Raw genomic sequence first — 6,144 nt, 5'->3', positions numbered from 1 at the left:
CTATTACATCATCATATCTCTCTCTCTCTCTCTCTCAAAACCATGAATCAACCCATTTTTTTTTTATTTGAATTTTTTCATGAAATTTAGAAGATTGTGATGTTGGATTGCTAATGTGAGTATGTGGACCCAATGATGATTTTGATTAAAAGAATGATGGTATTTTAGGTATTTAATATTTTAAAAGAATGTGGGTTCTACTATGAGGTTTGTGGCGCCCCACCAAACGTTAAAAACCCCATGTCAGATCTCGAGGCACTAAGTGGCACCTCGAAATTTCGACATGGTCTCCTCTGTTTATGTTAGCATTCCAAGGCTTTTAACCTGCACCTGATAAATAACATACAATGTTACATACATACATACAAAATATAATACTAGCGGAAGCCTGTATACATCTAATAACGTATGAAAAATCAGAGTGCAGAAGAATAAATTTATATACATGATTATACAAAAATTTCTCACTCTAACAAAATTCCTAACGCTCAAAACCAAAATCTATAATACTACCTAGACTAGTTAACACCACTAAAGGGGTATAGCCCCAATACTTACCAGGTAATGAACTCTGATTGTCTATCTGACCCACCAGATGATCATCACTCGTACTCTATACCTGCCTCGCAAAGCTCTGAATCTGAAACTAAAAAAATGGAGAAGGAAAGGGTGAGTAACAATAGTTACCCAGTAGAAAAGCCAACAATTTCTGTCAATAACCTCTCCTAACATAAACGAATAAACGTACTAAATCATTTTAAAATAAGCAAAGTTTTACAAAAGAAATTACGATTAATTGGTACATATAGCTAGGGATGAGCAACTAAACGTTTTAAAACTCACATTACATCGATCAGTAGTATTCACTATAACATTTTATTTATATACAAATCTAATTGACCAAATAGAAACATTAAACATGCATTTCATTTTATATATCAAAGAAAAGCAACAGATACATAATACATTATGGTAGACTATTGAAATTAGAAAGATGGGATTCACGACTGGATCTCTCACAGTCGGGACATGATGTTACAATTCTTCTCTGGCTTTTAGTTTCTGATTTTGTGGCCGATCGATGCACTTACCACGCTTGGTTGACCATTTATCCAGCTCAGGCTGGCCGTTTGACATGACCATAATCAATGGGTCTCTTTTCGATATATCAGAACGTTTGACTACTATAGATTGTTAGTGATCACTAACTAATCATCTTCGTCTATGCCTATCAGGGGTGTATGTAATTTCCAAATATACAAACCATTCGTATACGACTACCTTTACATTACAAGTTCACTGGTAAAAATTGAAATGAATAACCCGGATTCCAGTTGTGACTCCACTTTCATACGCGTCCCATACCACGTATGAGCTTGGTGGTCCCTACCGTACATACTAGGATAGTACACCACTCCGGATGATATGACGCACTATCCGTTCAAGTATTCACAGACTCTTTAACAGCTCACAAAATAGCTATATATATATATAGATAGGGTCAGGTTCAAGGGCCATATGAGAAAACATATGAGAAAACTTTCGTTTTTCAAAAAATTTTAAAATATGGGTTAGAAATTTTGGATTGAGCTGATTTTTTGTGAGGATGATCTCTATGATGGGAAGATCATCAAAAAAAAATCAGCCCAATCCGAAACTTCTAACCCCATTAAAAGTGATTTAGAATGTGGACCGTCGATTTTTTATCACTAATTTGTAAATCACTTTTGATGGATTTAGAAGTTTCTGATTGAGCTGATTTTTTGTGAGAATGATCTCCTCATCATAGTGACCATCCTTGCAAAAAATCAGCTCAATCCAAAACATCTAACCCTTATTTTGAAAAACGAAAGTTTTTTCATATGGCCCTTGAACCGCCCCCATATATATATATATATGGCCCTTGAACCACCCCCATATATATATATATATATATATTATTTTCATTTGAAAATAATAGAGAAATTAACAATACAAGGTTGAGAATGGATACCCAGTTTCCTACCATGAAACTATGGCCAGCCGGCCTAAAATAAATAACGGAACGGAAACGTAAATAGCGCATCGCACTAATAGAAAGTAAATAAACATTCAATCAGTAACATTATCCTTAGATATCCGTTCACCAACCTACACACAACACAACAATGTAAAATGCAGACATCACCCCTCGGGTGTGACTCTAACATTTTACCGTTTCATACCCTTTTTCCTTTTTTTCAATTTTTTTTTTACAGTTTTCAATCTTTCAAATAAAATATCCACTTTTTTATATTCATCAACTCAATATGAGTTCATTGAGTATTAAATTATTTTTCCAACTATAGAATTTATTTTTAGCAATAATATTGCAAAAGAACAAAATTTATATCAAAACGGGGTCCGAACAGAACATAGGACCCAACTAATGGAAATAACCCGTTGAAATATCCTACCCACGTATAATTTGTTATAAAATACAATTAAACATATCAAATATGCAACTTTTAGCGTGAATTTGAAATAATCAATTGAATTCTATATTTTTGGAAACTTATCATAAATTTTTAATAAAATTCTAAATACAATGTTTACAATCTACGATTACTAATAGAAATTGAGAGTTCCTTATAATCTCTGTGCGAAAGGATTGAAGTACGTGCGCAAAAATCAAGGCGAACAACGTGGAAATCGAGATGACTCGAACTTTGAGGTGACTGATTTTTGAATCTGGCTCGGTGGTTTCAAAGATCTCGATGCCGTCGTCATTTCTCCCTTCTACAACGGAAGACAATTTGATTCCAAAACGAATGAAATCCGAGGTCGAAGTTTCAAAACTCCCATATATAAATATGACTGATTTTTTACGATCCGGGGTGAAAGAGAAGATAAAACAAAGAGATCTTGGGTGGGTTTTGTAGATGTCGAGGCTGCGGACATTTCTTTCTTCTGCGTAAAAAATCGATGGCGAACGGTTTGCGACGAATCCGAGATTGAAAATCGAAGAAAAAATGAATTTTTTTTTTAAATAGGTTGGCTGGTTTTGGGTCGTTTTAAACGAAAGTGAATAGTAAAAAAAATTTATTTATATATATCTTGGGATGAAATCGGTATTTTGCATATTGTTTCGATCGACAATAACTTGACCGTCCGGACTCCAAAACTAACAAATAGATACTCTATTTTATTTAATTTTTCGTTTCGGATATAATGGTATTGTCAATTTCTACAAATTTTGTCTTTAACAAAAATTTACATTTTTACCCTGAGGTGACCCTTAAAATTGACGTCATTTTCATTTTTAACGATAATTCGACTTTTTGTGCTCCAAAAATGAAAAATAAATAGTTCTTATTAAATAATATTTTGTTACAAATCCAATGGTATAATCAAATCTTAATAATTCTTACTGTAGCAAAAAGTTACTATTTTTGCCTCGTCTGACTCGGAAATCGAAGATTTTGCAACTTTTATGCTCGGACTCGCATTTGAGTGTGCTTACAGACTAAAATATGTTTTTCGATCATTTTGAATCTAATGGTGAGGTCAGATTCTATTAAAAATGATTAGAAACATCTTAAAATTTTATCCTTATGTCTCACTTTCAAGATTTTCTCAAAATTCTAATATTTATTTTTCATCGAGATACAAATTGAGAACTTGGGGTTTTACAAGGTTTGTTGATTAACAAATTTGATAAAGTAAGTTTATTTTGGAATTATTAGAACTGAGAACTCCAAGGGATTTTTTTTTAATAAATGTAACACTGAAGTGTACTACTAAATCTCTCTTTGATTAATTTATATCATGAAAAAATTGGACACATATTTAGAACGTTTTACCAAAGTATTCTTCAAGATTTTTGGAGTTGCTAGTTCAACTACAAACTTTTGAAAATAAATGTTGGAGAAACATCTCATAAATCCTTCAAGAACAAGGTTGATTTCTTGTTCATTATGAATACATTTAAGTGTATGAATTCCAACTTGACTCAAGCAAGTCAACCCTGAATAGTTGGTCAAGGGACTCTTCAATCATAATTATATAGTGATCAATTATAATAATCTTCCCGAATTGCTAAATTAAATTTCGCTATATTCAATGAAGTAAAAGCTAAGTATATGTTTGGTCATGTGCTAAGGATGTACTTCTTATAAAAATTTTTAGAGAAAATGTGATGAGTTTTGTCAATTATAGTTTGATTAAACATTGCTTTTCACATGTACGAGAAGCTGAAAGAGCATTTTGACAAAACGATGAAAATGAGCTGGCTTTCGCCAATTATAGTTTGATAAAAAGAAATGATTTTGCTTCCCAAGACTACGATAAGTTGGAAGAGGATTTTTATGAATCATTAAAAAAGAGGTTTTTGTTTGTTTTATAAAATGTAAATTATTGCCTTCGAACTTTTAAACTTTATCAACTCTGCTTTTCCTTTTACATCCTCTTCTTCATTACTCCATCATTTTCGTGGATAGAAATTTTTGATAAATGTCGATCATTAATCAATGTTTTTGATTGGGTTAAGTACCAATATTATTTTCTTACGTGAAAATGAGTGATGATTAATGTCTTTGTCTCTAATCAACATCAAGCGATCATCTATCAAAGCTCTAATCAATGCCAATCACTCATCTAGCGTTACGTGCGTTGCGATTGATCAATCATCATTGATTAATATGTGATTACTTGAAACATTTTTTTATATTATATTTTTTAAAATTCCAAATCATGTGTGATCTTTGATTATTTTGTGACTAATCTATGACTAATGATAGATATGTGGTCATATGTGCTTAGTGAATGATTATTTACGATCATTCAATGTTCATGTGCGATTAATTACCTTTTTTTGTTAAAAATCTCCTAATTAAGTTTAAAATATGTTTAAACTTATTTGATACTTTTGATTGATTAAAGGTTTGTGATTTTTTGTGCTGTAATTTATTGCTCATCTGATAATTTTTTCAAAAAATAAAAAAAATAATCAGATAATAATATTCAATTATAATTTTGAAAGAATAAATAGAGAAGTAAAAATAATTTCAATGTGAAAATAATTTAAATCAACAAAATTTAATAGAAGTTTTCTAAAAAGATTAATCATCCCTTTAGCTTGTAAACTACTATGTTGATCGATTGTACCATTTTCAAGTCACGTTTAAATTGAAGAAAACTACCACTATTACATTATATAGATCAAGTAGCATTTACATGTAAGGTATCAAAGAAGTAAAAACGGAAAGATATTTAAGTTAAATGGCCATTTTTGAAAAGGGGGAAGAGAGCAAAGATAATAAACTTAAAGAGCAGAGAAGATAAAAGATAATAAAGTAGGGTTTCGTGGATCCAAGTTCTTTATCTCAATCTTTATATCTTGTAAAACTGTAGCTCAACCTCGAACTACATTTTTGGGGGGTATAAAAGGACTATAGTCCACTGTGGTGTTTTATTATATAGATGCAACCATGGACACCATAATATGATAGACCATGAATATCTTTCAATCTAAGAATGACTTGCTGCATCATAAATATATTTGATAAATATAATAATAATAATAATAATAAATCAAGACCTAAGAAGCCAAAATCACTATCATACACATTTTTTAAAATATTTAGAAGATAGGGGATAATATGATTTTTTTTTCTCATCAAACAAGATACATTTATATTGAAAAAGGGGTTCAGGACTGATTTACAAGAAAAAACTTCGGAAGAAGTCAACAAAAGTCAGTTAAATTGGAAAAACATCAGATAAAAAAAAAAAACAAGTTTAAATAAAAAAAAAAGGTGTTTTATACATTAAATGGAAAAAATAATACTTAAAATGCTAAAAACAAAAATAAATCGTGATTTTTTGAATTAAATCATGTTGTATGTATTTGCATTTATTTGAAATAGTTTTTATATAAAAAAAAAAAATTGTACTTCAAATTAAATCCTCATGTTAAGAGTAGTTAAATGCTAGTATATATAATAGGCATTTTATTTGATAAAAAAATTATTACCAAGCAAGGGATATCTCTTATATACTAAATATTTTTGAAACTTATATAGAATGGTAATTTTGATTTCTCGCATGTTGTGTTTGATAAATACATTATATCATAGCTTATATGTTAATCAAGAAAATTAATCGTTTGTGGAGAAATGTAGCTAG

The sequence above is a fragment of the Akebia trifoliata genome, chromosome 10, assembly GCF_017979445.1.
Source record: "Akebia trifoliata isolate Shusen 1 chromosome 10, ASM1797944v1, whole genome shotgun sequence".
Classification (NCBI taxonomy): Eukaryota; Viridiplantae; Streptophyta; class Magnoliopsida; order Ranunculales; family Lardizabalaceae; genus Akebia; species Akebia trifoliata.
The sequence above is the reverse complement of the archived record's forward strand: the minus strand, read 5'-3'. Positions refer to the sequence as shown.